Genomic DNA, 12,949 nt, shown 5'->3' with positions numbered 1-12,949 from the left:
GACCCCAGGACTTATTCTTTGTAAGCCTAGTACTTAATCAGTCAGTCACTTTTGCTGAACCGCAAAGTTATGGGGACATGAACACACTAACATCGGTTGTCAAGTGATTGTGGGGGCGGGGGGAATACAGACACACAAACACACACACTCACTCACACACACACACACACACATATGTATGTGATGAGCTTCTTTCAGTTTCCGTCTTTCAAATCCACTCACAAGTCCTTGGTCAGCTTGAGGTTGTAGGAGAAGTGGGACTGAACCTAGAACAATGTGGTTAGTAATCAAGCTACTTACCACACAGCCACGCCTGCACCTATTAATTGATTGCAAACTATGGCACACATAATTTACCATTGGGATGCTATCTCATTGGGGGAGGGAGAAACCTTTAGGCTAGGGGTCTCCAAAGTGGTCGACATCGACCACTGGTGGGTGAGTGGAGGGTCAATGGAACTATTCAATAAGTGGGTAAATGCACATTTACTTAATTATTATTATTTATTATTATCTTTTATTTTCTTGTACATAGGTACAGGAGTGGCCATGTAGTAAGTAGCTTGCTTACCAGCCACATGGTTCCGGGTTCAGTCCCACTGCGTGGCACCTTGGGCAAGTGTCTTCTACTATAGCCTCGGGCTAACCAAAGCCTTGTGAGTGGATTTGATAGATGGAAACTGAAAGAAGCCCATCGTATATATATATGTATATATATAGATATGTATGTGTGTGTATATGTTTGTGTGTTTGTGTTTGTCCCCCCCCCAACATCACTTGACAACCGATTTTGGTGTGTTTATGTCCTCGTAACTTAGCAGTTCAGCATAAGAGACCGAGAGAATAAGTACAAAAAATAAGTCCTGGGGTCGATTTGCTTGACTAAATGGCAGTGCTCCAGCATGGCTGCAGTCAAATGACTGAAACAAATAAAAGAGTATGCCTGGGTTAGGAAGGGTCAAAGAGCCCATGAAAGGAGATCGATGTTCTAAAATGTCTGGGAACCCCTGCTTTAGGCAATAGCCCCCTGTGCAGCCATGGTTTATGATGGTATGGCGATCGCAAATAATACAACCTTCACCACCTTTGTGACAACACAGCCATCATCATCGCAACACTTACAACTGTTACTACCAACAATAAATATAAATATCAGCTTCAAACTTTGGCACAAGGCCAGCAATTTCGTGGCAGGAGATAAATCAATTATATCAACCCCAGTTATCAACTGGTACTTACTTTATTGTCCCTGAAAGGATGAAAGTCAAAGTTGACCTAGGTGGCATTTGAACTCAGAATGTAAACAGAGATGAAATGTCACAAAGTATTCTGTCTGGTATGCTAATGATTCTGCTAGCTTGCCACCTTGGGCCATATTGTAAAATTGGTTTCATATTTTTGACACAAGGCCAGCAATTTCGAGGGAGAAGTAAGTCAATTACATTGATCCCACTGTTCAAACTGAGATGAAATGTCACAAAGTATTCTGTCTGGTATGCTAATGATTCTGCTAGCTTGCCACCTTGGGCCATATTGTAAAATTGGTTTCATATTTTTGACACAAGGCCAGCAATTTCGAGGGAGAAGTAAGTCAATTACATTGATCCCACTGTTCAAACTGGTACTTATTGTTTTTGACTGTGAAAAGATGAAATGGCAAAGTCTACCTTGGTGAAATTTGGATGAAATGCCACTAAGCTTTTGTCCAGTATGCTAACAATTCTGCCAGCTCATTGCCTTTCATGACCATAAATACTTCTGAGAAAGGGGTAAGTTGATTACGTTGACCCGACTGTTCAAACTGGTTCTTATTTAAATCAACCCCAAAAGGATGAATAGCAAATTCAACCTTGGTGGAATTTGAACTCAGAACATAAAACAGATGAAATGCTGTCAGGTAATTTACCTGGCGGGCAAACGATTTTGCCTGCTCGCCATCTTACAATAGATATGAATATTGGCTGCCAGTGCTGCTGGATTGGCTCCTGTGCAGGTGGCATGTAAAAAACACACGATTTGAGCATGGCCATTATCAGTACTGCCTGACTGGCCCTCAAGCCGGTGGCACTTAAAAGCACCCACTACACTCTCAGAGTGGTTGGCATTAGGAAGGGCATCCAGCTGTAGAAATTCTGCCAGATGAAGATTGGAGCCTGGTGCAGCCATCTGGTTTGCCAGTCCTTAGTCAAATCGTCCAACCCATGCTAGCTTCGTTAAACGATGATGATGATGATGTTTCAAATTTTAGCACAAGGTCTGTAATTTTCATTGAGGAAATAAATCGATGATGCCGACCCCAATAATCAAATGGTACTTATTTTATTGATCTCAAAAAGATGAAAAGCAATTTTGACCTTGATGGAATTTGAACTTGAAGCATAAAGATGGATGACCAGCTGCTAAGCATTTTGCTTGGCGGGCTAATGATGCTGCCATCTTGTCATCTTATGGTAGATATAACTATTGTTAACACCAGCGTCATATCAACACCAGCAGCAGCAGCAGCAGCTCTACTATCACCTGAACCACTGCTACCAGTAGCAGCACCACCAATACCAGCACCATTGTCACTATCCACCACTATCATTACCACAATTGTTGATACCACTGTCCTCCACCACCACCAAAACCACCACCACAACCAAAAGCACCCCACTTCCACCACCGCCACTACTACCACTATTACTGCTGCTACTGTTACAACCACTACCATCCACCTCACACTCCTCAGCCATCTCTGTAAATGTAACTAATTTCGCCACCAGCACCAGCACCATCCTCATCTCAGCCTCATCGCAGCCATTAATCATTACAGCTATGATAAATCATTATTGTCATTCTTCCCTTGTTTACCATGATGATGATGATGATGGAGGACTAGGAGAAGGATGGATGGAGATGGTGGCGATGGCGATGGTTGTGATGATGATGATGGTGGTACTGGTGGCAGCAGTGTTCGTGGTGAGGATGAAAATGATGATGATGATGATGAGGATGATGACGATAATAGAATGACAGCTGTATTGATAGTGATAATAATAATAATAATAATGATAATAATAATAATAATAACAGCAACAACAATAATAATAATAATAATAAGAAGAAGAAGAACAGCAATAATATAAACAATAATGGTATGATGATGATGATGATGGTCGTGGTGGGGGTGGTGAGAAGGGTGCTGCTGCTGCTGATGATGATGATGATGATGATGATGGTGATGATGGTGATGATGATGGCAATGTTGATCATGCTGATCATGATAGTATTATCGATAAGGATGTGTTATTCCAATCATACTAATTTGAATATTAGCCATGCAAAATTACTATTCTTCATTTGATTTGATTTTCTTAATTAGTTTTCTTTTTCTTTCTTTCTTTCGTTTTTCTTCATTATTTTTTTTTTTTTTTTTTTTTCATTTTTCTACAGTTTCATTGCTTTGCTAAGGTGGGATAGGGATTGTGGAGGTGGGTGGTGATTGTGGTGGTGGTGCTGGTGGGGCGGGGGGAGAAGTGTTATGTATTGTAATTTAATTTTCTGTTGGTTTGTTGATATTTAAATATGGCTTTTTTTTTTACTTGTTCTTGCTGTTGTTATTGTTGTATTTCAATAGCTTTGGTCAATGAACTCAAGCATGACCTTTAACACAATGATAGACAATTGAAATAGTTGCTGCTCTTTAGCCCCAGGTCAGCCTTATGATTATTTTCGATTCTCAAGTTCCCTAATGAGTTCGGTTTTTTTATTCATAGACATTACAGCATATCTAGAACTACATCATCTGAGGGATTGTCCCTCCTTTCTGAAGACAGTAACAATGATTTCAGAGAGATTTGGCTGTTATTTCTAGTAGTTTAAATTGCCATGTCAGACAGTGTTTCTCAATCCCTTTTTTCTTTCTATGGACCCCTTTGGTTCCTATTTTACTCAGGTGGACCCTTATAGCCATTCACTTTATAAAAAAATCCCCTTATATTTTTATAATCTCAATAATTCTGTCTGTCATTGCATTACTTAGCCCTTCAGTAACGCTTTCACGTGATTAGAGGAAAAGAGGGAGAGACAAAAAGAGTGAGAGAGAGAGGGAGAGAAAAAAATGAGGGAGGGAGAAAATGAGTGAGGGAGAGAGAAAATGAGGGAGGGAGAGAGAAGCAGCCATGACGTGAGGTAGAGGAGATGTAATTGTAACACACTTTCACATGATTAGTTGAAAGGAAAAAAGGAGAAAGAAAAAGGAGAGAGAAAAAGAGGATAAGGCGAAAAGCAGGAGAGAATGATGATGATGATGGTGGTTGGGGAGATGGAGGTGATGGTTGTATGTGGACAGTGAAAAGTGTATTTTGCTTTTTAAATCGAACTAAGTTTTTTTTTTTTATATCACCTATCACTTAATGCATGCAGATAAGTGCAATTCCATGAAATATTCATGCTTATTTATGTGGTAGATATATGCAGTTTAACTAAAGGTCGTATCATATATATGTGATTTTTTTTTTTATTTACGAGGAAAAATGGTAAAATAAGGGTGAATATTTATTATACCAGTGCAGTGTATTAAGTCTATAAAACTGTGCATAAAGTATATAAATTGTATATATAAAGTGCATTAAATAATCATCGTATTCCAATTTCTTCCACTTTTTGATGAATAGCAGATGAGCGATTTCTTTTCCATACAGACACAACATAGGCTGCACTTTCAGTTTGTTTATGGATAAAGTTTTCAGACATAACCCAATAGTTTTACTATTAATTCTGTGAAATATTCATGGGTCCCGCTAGTAAAATATTATGAGGAATTGTATAAAAAAAAATTGTTAAGATATTTTGTGCATTATAGAAGTATAACTACATACACCCCATTACAAAAATAAAACAAAAAAAAAACACAGAGTACACTCTGTAGAGTGGTTGGCATTAAGAAGGACATCCAGCTATAGAAACCATGCTAAAAGAGAGGACTGGAGTCTGGCTCAATCTTCTTACTTGCCAGCTCCTGTCAAACCATCCAACCCATACCAGCATTGAAAATGGACAGTAAATGACAACGATGATGACAATGATAATGATGATGATAACCAATTTATTGCACATGAATTTTAATTAGAAAATTACTATTTTTAAATCTCACAATGTGAGATATTCAGCAACAGTACTTTGTAGTAAAAATTGTTTGCCAATATAACATGGCAGTCCTGGTTTAGGATTAATGTTGCTGTAATTTAGCCCCAGGAGACATCATCTCCAGCTGGCTATACAACACAATCTGTGCCCTTATATTTTTTTACAAGGGAATCTAGCACCCCCACTCAGCTCAAAACAATATCCGTGTATCACGATTTCTGGGTTATTTCTGTGCTGATGAAGAGAAATAACCCAGAAATCACAATACACAGATATTGTTTTGAGCTGAGTGGAGGTGCTAGATTCCCTTGTTCGAAAATATAAGAGCACAGATTGTGTCATATAGCCAGCTGGAGACGATGTTTCCTGGGGATAAATTGCAGCAACATTAGTCCTAAACCAAGAATGCCATATTATGTTGGCAAACAATCTTTACTATGAATTTTAATGATAAAACCTTACATGGGCTCGCCCCAACCCCCAAGCGAAATAAGAATGAAAGGGATCCATAGGTAAAATAATGGTTGAGTACCACTGATTTAATTCTTCAAAGAAGTTAATAACCCTTTAACATTCAGATTACTCTGTGAAATGTAATCCTTTCTACTCTAGGCACAAGGCATGAAATTTTGGGGGAGGGGGCCAGTTGATTAGATCAACCCCAGTATGCAACTGATACTTAATTTATTGACCCTGAAAGGATGAAAGGTAAAATCGAACTCGGTGGAATTTGAACTCAGAACGTAAAGACAGAGGTACTAACGCTAAGCATTTCGCCTCAAATGCTTATGCTTCTGCCAGCTCACTGCCTTCTGTGAAGTGTAATGCTCATTTCTTCATAGTGTTGCTGAGTGGTAGGCCCCAAAATGGCACGCATTCTCTCCTGATAACCCCATACACTTGCTGGCTTCTGATGCTGTTGTGTTTACGTTCCCATAACTTAGTGGTTCAGCAAAAGAGGCTGATAGAATAAGTACTCGGCTTACAAAGAATAAGTCCTGGGGCCAATTTGTTCGACTAAAGGCGGAATTCTTGACTGGTAAGCACTTGCATGTGCAAGTTGTTTGCAAGACATATTGTTTTGAATTAACTGTGCACTATCATAGGGGCAGGCATGGCAATGCTGTAAGAAGCTTGCTTACCAGCCACATGGTTCCAGGTTCAGTCCTACTGTGAAGCACCTTCTACAATAGCTTCGGGCCAACCAAAGCCTTGTGAGTGGATTTGGTAGACAGAAACTGAAAGAAGCCTATTGTATATATGTATAAATGTACATATATGTACGTGTGTGTGTGTGCATGTGTGTGTGTGTGTGTGCGCACACTTTTGTGTCTGTGTTTGTCCCTCCACCACCACCACCATCACTTGACAACTGGTGCAAGTGTGTTTACATTCTCATAATTTAGCAGTTCTGCAAAAGCGACTGATAGAAAAATACCAGAGTCATAAAAAAAAAGTAAGTAAATACATTTGACTAAAAATTCTGCAAGACGGTGCACCAGCATGGCCACAGTCTAACGACTGAAATAAAAGATATTTCATAATTTTGGGTCTTCAATGATATACTCTTTACTCCTTTACTCTTTTACTTGTTTCAGTCATTTTGACTGCGGCCATGCTGGAGCACTGCCTTTAGTCGAGCAATCGACCCCAGGACTGATTCTCTGTAAGCCGAGTACTTATTCTATCGGTTTCTTTTGCCGAACCACTAAGTTATGGGGATGTAAACACAACAGCATCGGTTGTCAAGTAATGTTGGGAGAGGGGACAAACACACACACACATATATACTCTTTACTCTTTTACTTGTTTCAGTCATTTGACTGCGGCCATGCTGGAGCACTGCCTTTAGTCGAGCAAATCGACCCCGGGACTTATTCTTTGTAAGCCCAGCACTTATTCTATCGGTCTCTTTTGCCGAACCGCTAAGTGACGGGGACGTAAACACACCAGCATCGGTTGTCAAGCAATGCTAAGGGGACAAAAACACACACACACAAACATACACACACATACATATATGCGACAGGTTTCTTTCAGTTTCCGTCTACCAAATCCACTCACAAGGCATTGGTCGGCCCGGGGCTATAGCAGAAGACACTTGCCTAAGATGCCACGCAGTGGGACTGAACCCGGAACCATGTGGTTGGTTAGCAAGCTACTTACGACACAGCCACTCCTGCGCCTATATACATATATACATATATATGATGGGCTTCTTTCAGTTTCAGTCTACCAAATTCACTCACAAGGCTTTGGTTGGCCCGAGGCTATAGTAGAAGACACTTGCCCAAGGTGCCACGCAGTGGGACTGAACCTAGAACTATGTGGCTGGTAAGCAAGTTACTTACCATACAGTCACTCCTGTGTCTATGGGAAATGGGAATGGAAAAATATATTGGTATATTTTTAGAACAATATTGTTGGATAAGTATGAGAGGCCAGATCTGGTTGGTTCGAATATAAAACAAGTAGAACATTTAGGCCAGATATGACTGGTTTAATCGCTAAATTGTTAAGCAAAACAGGTTTGGCTGCTATTTCTAGCTGGTTGATCTACCACATAAAGACGGCTTCATTAGCTGGTCATTATAGTTATTGACAATTGTAGTGTTAGTGATAGTGGTGTTAATGGTGGTGGTGGTGTTAATGATGGCGGTGGTGGTGATGGTGGTAGTAATGCAATTGGTGGGAGAGATGGCGTAAAGGATAAAGGCAAAGAAGGGAGGCGAAAATATCAATAAGAAGAGAACAAAGAACTAAACAGAGATCAAGAGCTTTGATCAATGAATCAATGACCAAATCAGCGAATCAATGAATCAATGAATCAATCAGATGAAATCAGTTTCAATGAAAAAGTACAAAAAGGTGGATTATCAAATATTTGTGAAACCTCAAGGCTTGCAAAACTGTTGAAATAAAATGTGATGTCGCAAGTAAAAACAAAGAATTTTGGTCACAAGGAGACTATCTCTTAATGAAGTCAGCGATTTGCAATCTATCACAGATGCTTTGTGATGGTGCAGAGTAGGACACATCATTCAACATTGTCGCAGTTCACTCACTCACTTGTTGTTGTTTAACCACGGGTCAACTCCTTAGTCGAGTAAAGTTATGATTGAAAGCTGTTTAGTTCTTCCTTTTGCCGTCGAACATATCTTTTACCTTTTATTTGTTACAGGGCGTCGTTAAACTGTGGCCACGTGGCAGCACCACCTTCAAGAATTATAGTCAAATGAATCGACCCCAATACACTTTTACTCTTTAACTCTTTTACTTGTTTCAGTCATTTGACTGTGGCCATGCTGAAGCACCGCCTTTTAGTTGAGAATATCGACTCCAGGACTTATGCTTTGTAAGCTTAGCACTTATTTCTATCTGTCTCTTTTGCCGAACTGCTAAGTTACGGGAACATAAACACACCATCATCAGTTGTCAAGCGATGTTGGGGGAAGAAACACAAACACACAAACATAGACACACACACACGCATATATATATATATACATATATACGACGGGCTTCTTTCAGTTTCCATCTACCAAATCCACTCACAAGGCTTTGGTCAGCCCAAGGCTATAGTAGAAGACACTTGCCCAAGGTGCCACGCAGTGGGAAAGAACCCGGGACCATATGGTTCGTAAGCAAGCTACTTACCACACAGCCACTCCTATGCCAATATTCGTTTTTTGTTTGTTTTTGTATTTGTGTTGAGCCTGGTCTCTTCTGTTTTGCTAAGTTGCAGAGATGTAAACACACCAACACGGGTTATCAAGCAATGGTGTAAGACAAACACATAGACACACACACAAACACATGCACATGCGTACATTCAGGTGCGTGATGGGCAATTTCTGTCTGCTAAATTCAATCACAAGGCTTTGGTTGGCCTGAGGCTATAGCAGAAGATACATGCCCAAGGTGTCATGCAGTGGGACTGAACCCAGAACTATGTGGATGGGAAGCAATCGTCTTACCACACTGCCATGCCTATGTCTATTGTGTCTCAAATTCACTGTATGTGTCATTGTTTTAGAAAAGAGTCACTGTGTCCCTGCATGTTACAAGTGGTCACTAAACAGATTATTGATAGAAAGGGTACCCAACCTACATGGTGGTGCTCCAGCATGACCGTAGCCACATGACCGAAATGAGTAGGGTAATAAAAGATTATAAAATACTGCTTCAACCCATGCCAGCATGGAAACAACAATGTAAAATGTTGATGATGATGACGATGGCGATGGTGATGATGATGGTGGTGGTGGTGGTGGTGGTGGTGATGATGATTATGACAATAATAGTCAGAAATAGGAAGAGAAGTAAGATAATACATTAAACTACATTTCATTCCATGTTTCTTTTAAAATGGTAAAACGTGACTTGAGAGAAAATTTGACTGTTATTTCTTGTAAGTCAAGCAAACCACCTAGAGGGACCGTGTGGTTGGGAAGTGAGCTACTTACCATGCAGCCACTGCTGTGCCTTAATAATACAAATAATATTAATTTTTTTATAACTTCCCAGAAATTGTCATTCAAGCACTGCTGCTGTGTAACCCCAGGTCACTTCTGATAAAACAGACCTAGGTCAAACATGTTCCAACCATGACCAGCACACACAATAAAGTGATTGGCATTAGAAAGGGCATCCAGCAGTTGGAACCTGGTGCAAATCTCCAGCTCGCCAGCATGGAAAATGAACATTAAAAGGTGATGATGGTGGTGATGGTGGTGATGGTGGTGGTGATGATGGTGTGCAATTCTCCATCTCGCTAGCATGGAAAATGGACATTAAAGATGTTGATGGTGGTGTTGTTGGTGGTAATGATGATGGTGATAGTGGCTTTCTCTATTTTTAAAGATAATAGATTGTTATTCCATGATTCTTGGAAGATATGGCTATTGTGACTTGCAAGTCAAGTAACCATGCTGAGGCTCTGACTCCCTTACTGGTTTGAGATTTGGCTACCATGTCTAACAGATGGCACAACCAGATACAGGCTTCCTTGTCAGCTTGTTTGGTACCCAGCTTTAATTCCGGGTGAGAGTTATTTAACATGATGTCACAAGCTCTAATTGGACCCTATATTCCATAGGGTCGATCAGTCATTAATGAATACCTGATCATTAATAGTTAAGTAATTACACTAGTGTATGCAATCAAGAAATAAATATTTATCTTTTCTTTTCATGTTTCCATAAAACAAATAATACAAAACAAATACAAGAAAAAAAATTGGAGAAAAAAAGAAGAAATACCCATCAGGGAACTCTTAAAATATTTATTATTTGGCACATAGATGAAATATGAGGCCAATCAAATACTGAATATTTGTTCTTCTTGCTAGACTCTGTTTCTAATCAATGAGATATCATTAAGCATAAAGGGAAGAGGTGGGAATGTAGCGTTAGTGTTCTTGCTTTACAGAATTTCTGCTAAGGCGGCGAGCTGGCAAAAACGTTAGCATGCCGGGCGAAATGCTTAGCGGTATTTCGTCTGCCACTACGTTCTGAGTTCAAATTCCGCCGAGGTCGACTTTGTCGTTCATCTTTTCGGGGTCGATAAATTAAGTACCAGTTATGCACTGGGGTCGATGTAATCAACTTAATCCCTTTGTCTGTCCTTGTTTGTCCCCTCTATGTTTAGCCCCTTGTGGGCAATAAAGAAATAAGAATTCCTGCTTGGGTGGCGAGGTGGCAGAAACGTTAGTACGTCGGGTGAAATGCTTAGTGGTATTTTGTCTGTCGCTCCATTCTAAGTTCAAATTCCGCCGAGGTTGACTTTGCCTTTCATCATTTCGGGGTTGATTAAATAAGTACCAGTGATGCACTGGAGTCGATATAATCGACTTAATCCATTTGTCTGTCCGTGTTTGTCCCCTCTGTGTGTAGCCCCTTGTGGGCAGTAAGAAATAAGAAACTGACTGGCAAACCCTTTTTTAGTGATTATCATCAACATCATTATCATCATCGTCATCGTCGTCATCGTCACCATCGTTGTAGTCATCGTCATCACCATCACTGTAACCACCACTGTTCGCATCACCCATCATCACTATCATCCTCATCATCATCATCATTATCATCAGCACATCACCACTACCACCACCATCGTCATCATTATCGTTGTAGTTCTTCATCATCACCATTACCATCACCATCATCGCTGTCATCATCACCACCACCACCATAATTATCATCATCATCATCATCATTGTCAGTATCAGCATCACCATCATCATCATCATCATCATCATTAAATTTTGTTATTATATTTATTGCTATTTTATACTATTTTTTTCTTCTTAAGAAAACACATGACCTAGTACTTAAGGTTCTGCTCTAATGCTTGTAAGGTCACTAGTCCAATTCTTTGATGGACTAGGTGCTCTTTGAGCGAAGCACATTGTTTCACACTGTTTCAGTGTGAATACCAACCCCTGGGACCATACAGCCACCTCACCCACCACTTCTCACATGTCCTAGATATTCAGCAGAGTCAAAAGGTTAGGATGAATGACATAGTCTCTGTGTCTGCTCAAAACTTAGAAAGGCACACAAAACAGTTAGCAAACACATGGAACATTTGTCAAGTAATATTTGATTGAAAGTTAGAGACATGTCTTTTTGTTTCTTTCATATATTTATTTTTGTGCTAGGTGCTAGTGTGGCTGTGTGGTATGAAGTTCGTTTCCAAACTACATGGTTCCTGGTTCACTCCCACTGCACGGTACCTTGAGCAAGTGCCTTCTGCTATGCAGATGGAAAATAGAAAGTAGATTGTGATATATATATTATATATATATATATATATTATATATTCATATTTATTTATTTATATATACTTCTTATATAGGGATAAAAAAATCAGTGGCCAGCATATTAAAATACCTTTTAAGGTGAAAATTATAAACAATTATTAATAGGCACAGGAGTGACTGTGTGAGATTTAGCTGAGGATTGATCACATCCAGTGATTGTACAGTCAAGTTTATTCTCATTTTTTGCATCCCTGATGAGTTAGGTCTCCATACCTGTGTGTTCAAGGACTCCTGGTATACTTCCCTTCTGGACTGACATTTTGACATGATCCTTATTCAGCAAGAATTTGGAGAGACTCTTTGAACACAACACTGAGAAAAGAGATGATGCAAAATTGGTTGATTTCTTTTCTTCTCTTTGAGTATGTCTACTTCTCAGCACATTCCCATCTTCTGATCTCCTCTCTTGTCTCCAGACCAGGCCACTGGAGTTGCTTCATTTGGGCCTGTGCTGCGCTCTATCTCTTTTGTTAACACTTCTACTTCTTCCATGTACGGTTCCTTCAAATTAAATTTCACTGTTAGCTTCAATATTTGTCAGATCGTATCCTTAAATACAGAAAACTCAACAGTGAAATTCTGTAAGTGATTTAGTAGTGTAAAGTATCAAGAAACAAGCCATATTTTGTTTACCATATTGATTCTTTGGAAAAGGTAGACTTAATACATATGCATTGATAAGTGAAAATGGATAGTCTACAAAAGAAATATGGAGTAAATTATGTGATAGAATTGCTTGAGCATGAAAATAGTAACCAGCTTAAATTGAATAATGCATCATGGTGAGAGCTTGAACAAAATTCATTCATTTGCATGAAATAGATTCTGTATAAATAAATTTTAGTCGAGGAAGCAAACTGGACTAATATTTTACACCAATTGACATTATATTATTTGGGGCAGAACAGGGTTAACACTCGTAGTATCTCTCACCTGATTACTGATGTTCAGAATAGTAACTTCCTTAGGCTGGTTGAACTTTATCATATTGTGATC

The sequence above is a fragment of the Octopus sinensis genome, linkage group LG9 (assembly GCF_006345805.1).
Source record: "Octopus sinensis linkage group LG9, ASM634580v1, whole genome shotgun sequence".
In the NCBI taxonomy this organism is placed as follows: Eukaryota; Metazoa; Mollusca; class Cephalopoda; order Octopoda; family Octopodidae; genus Octopus; species Octopus sinensis.
This window is presented reverse-complemented; position numbering follows the sequence as displayed.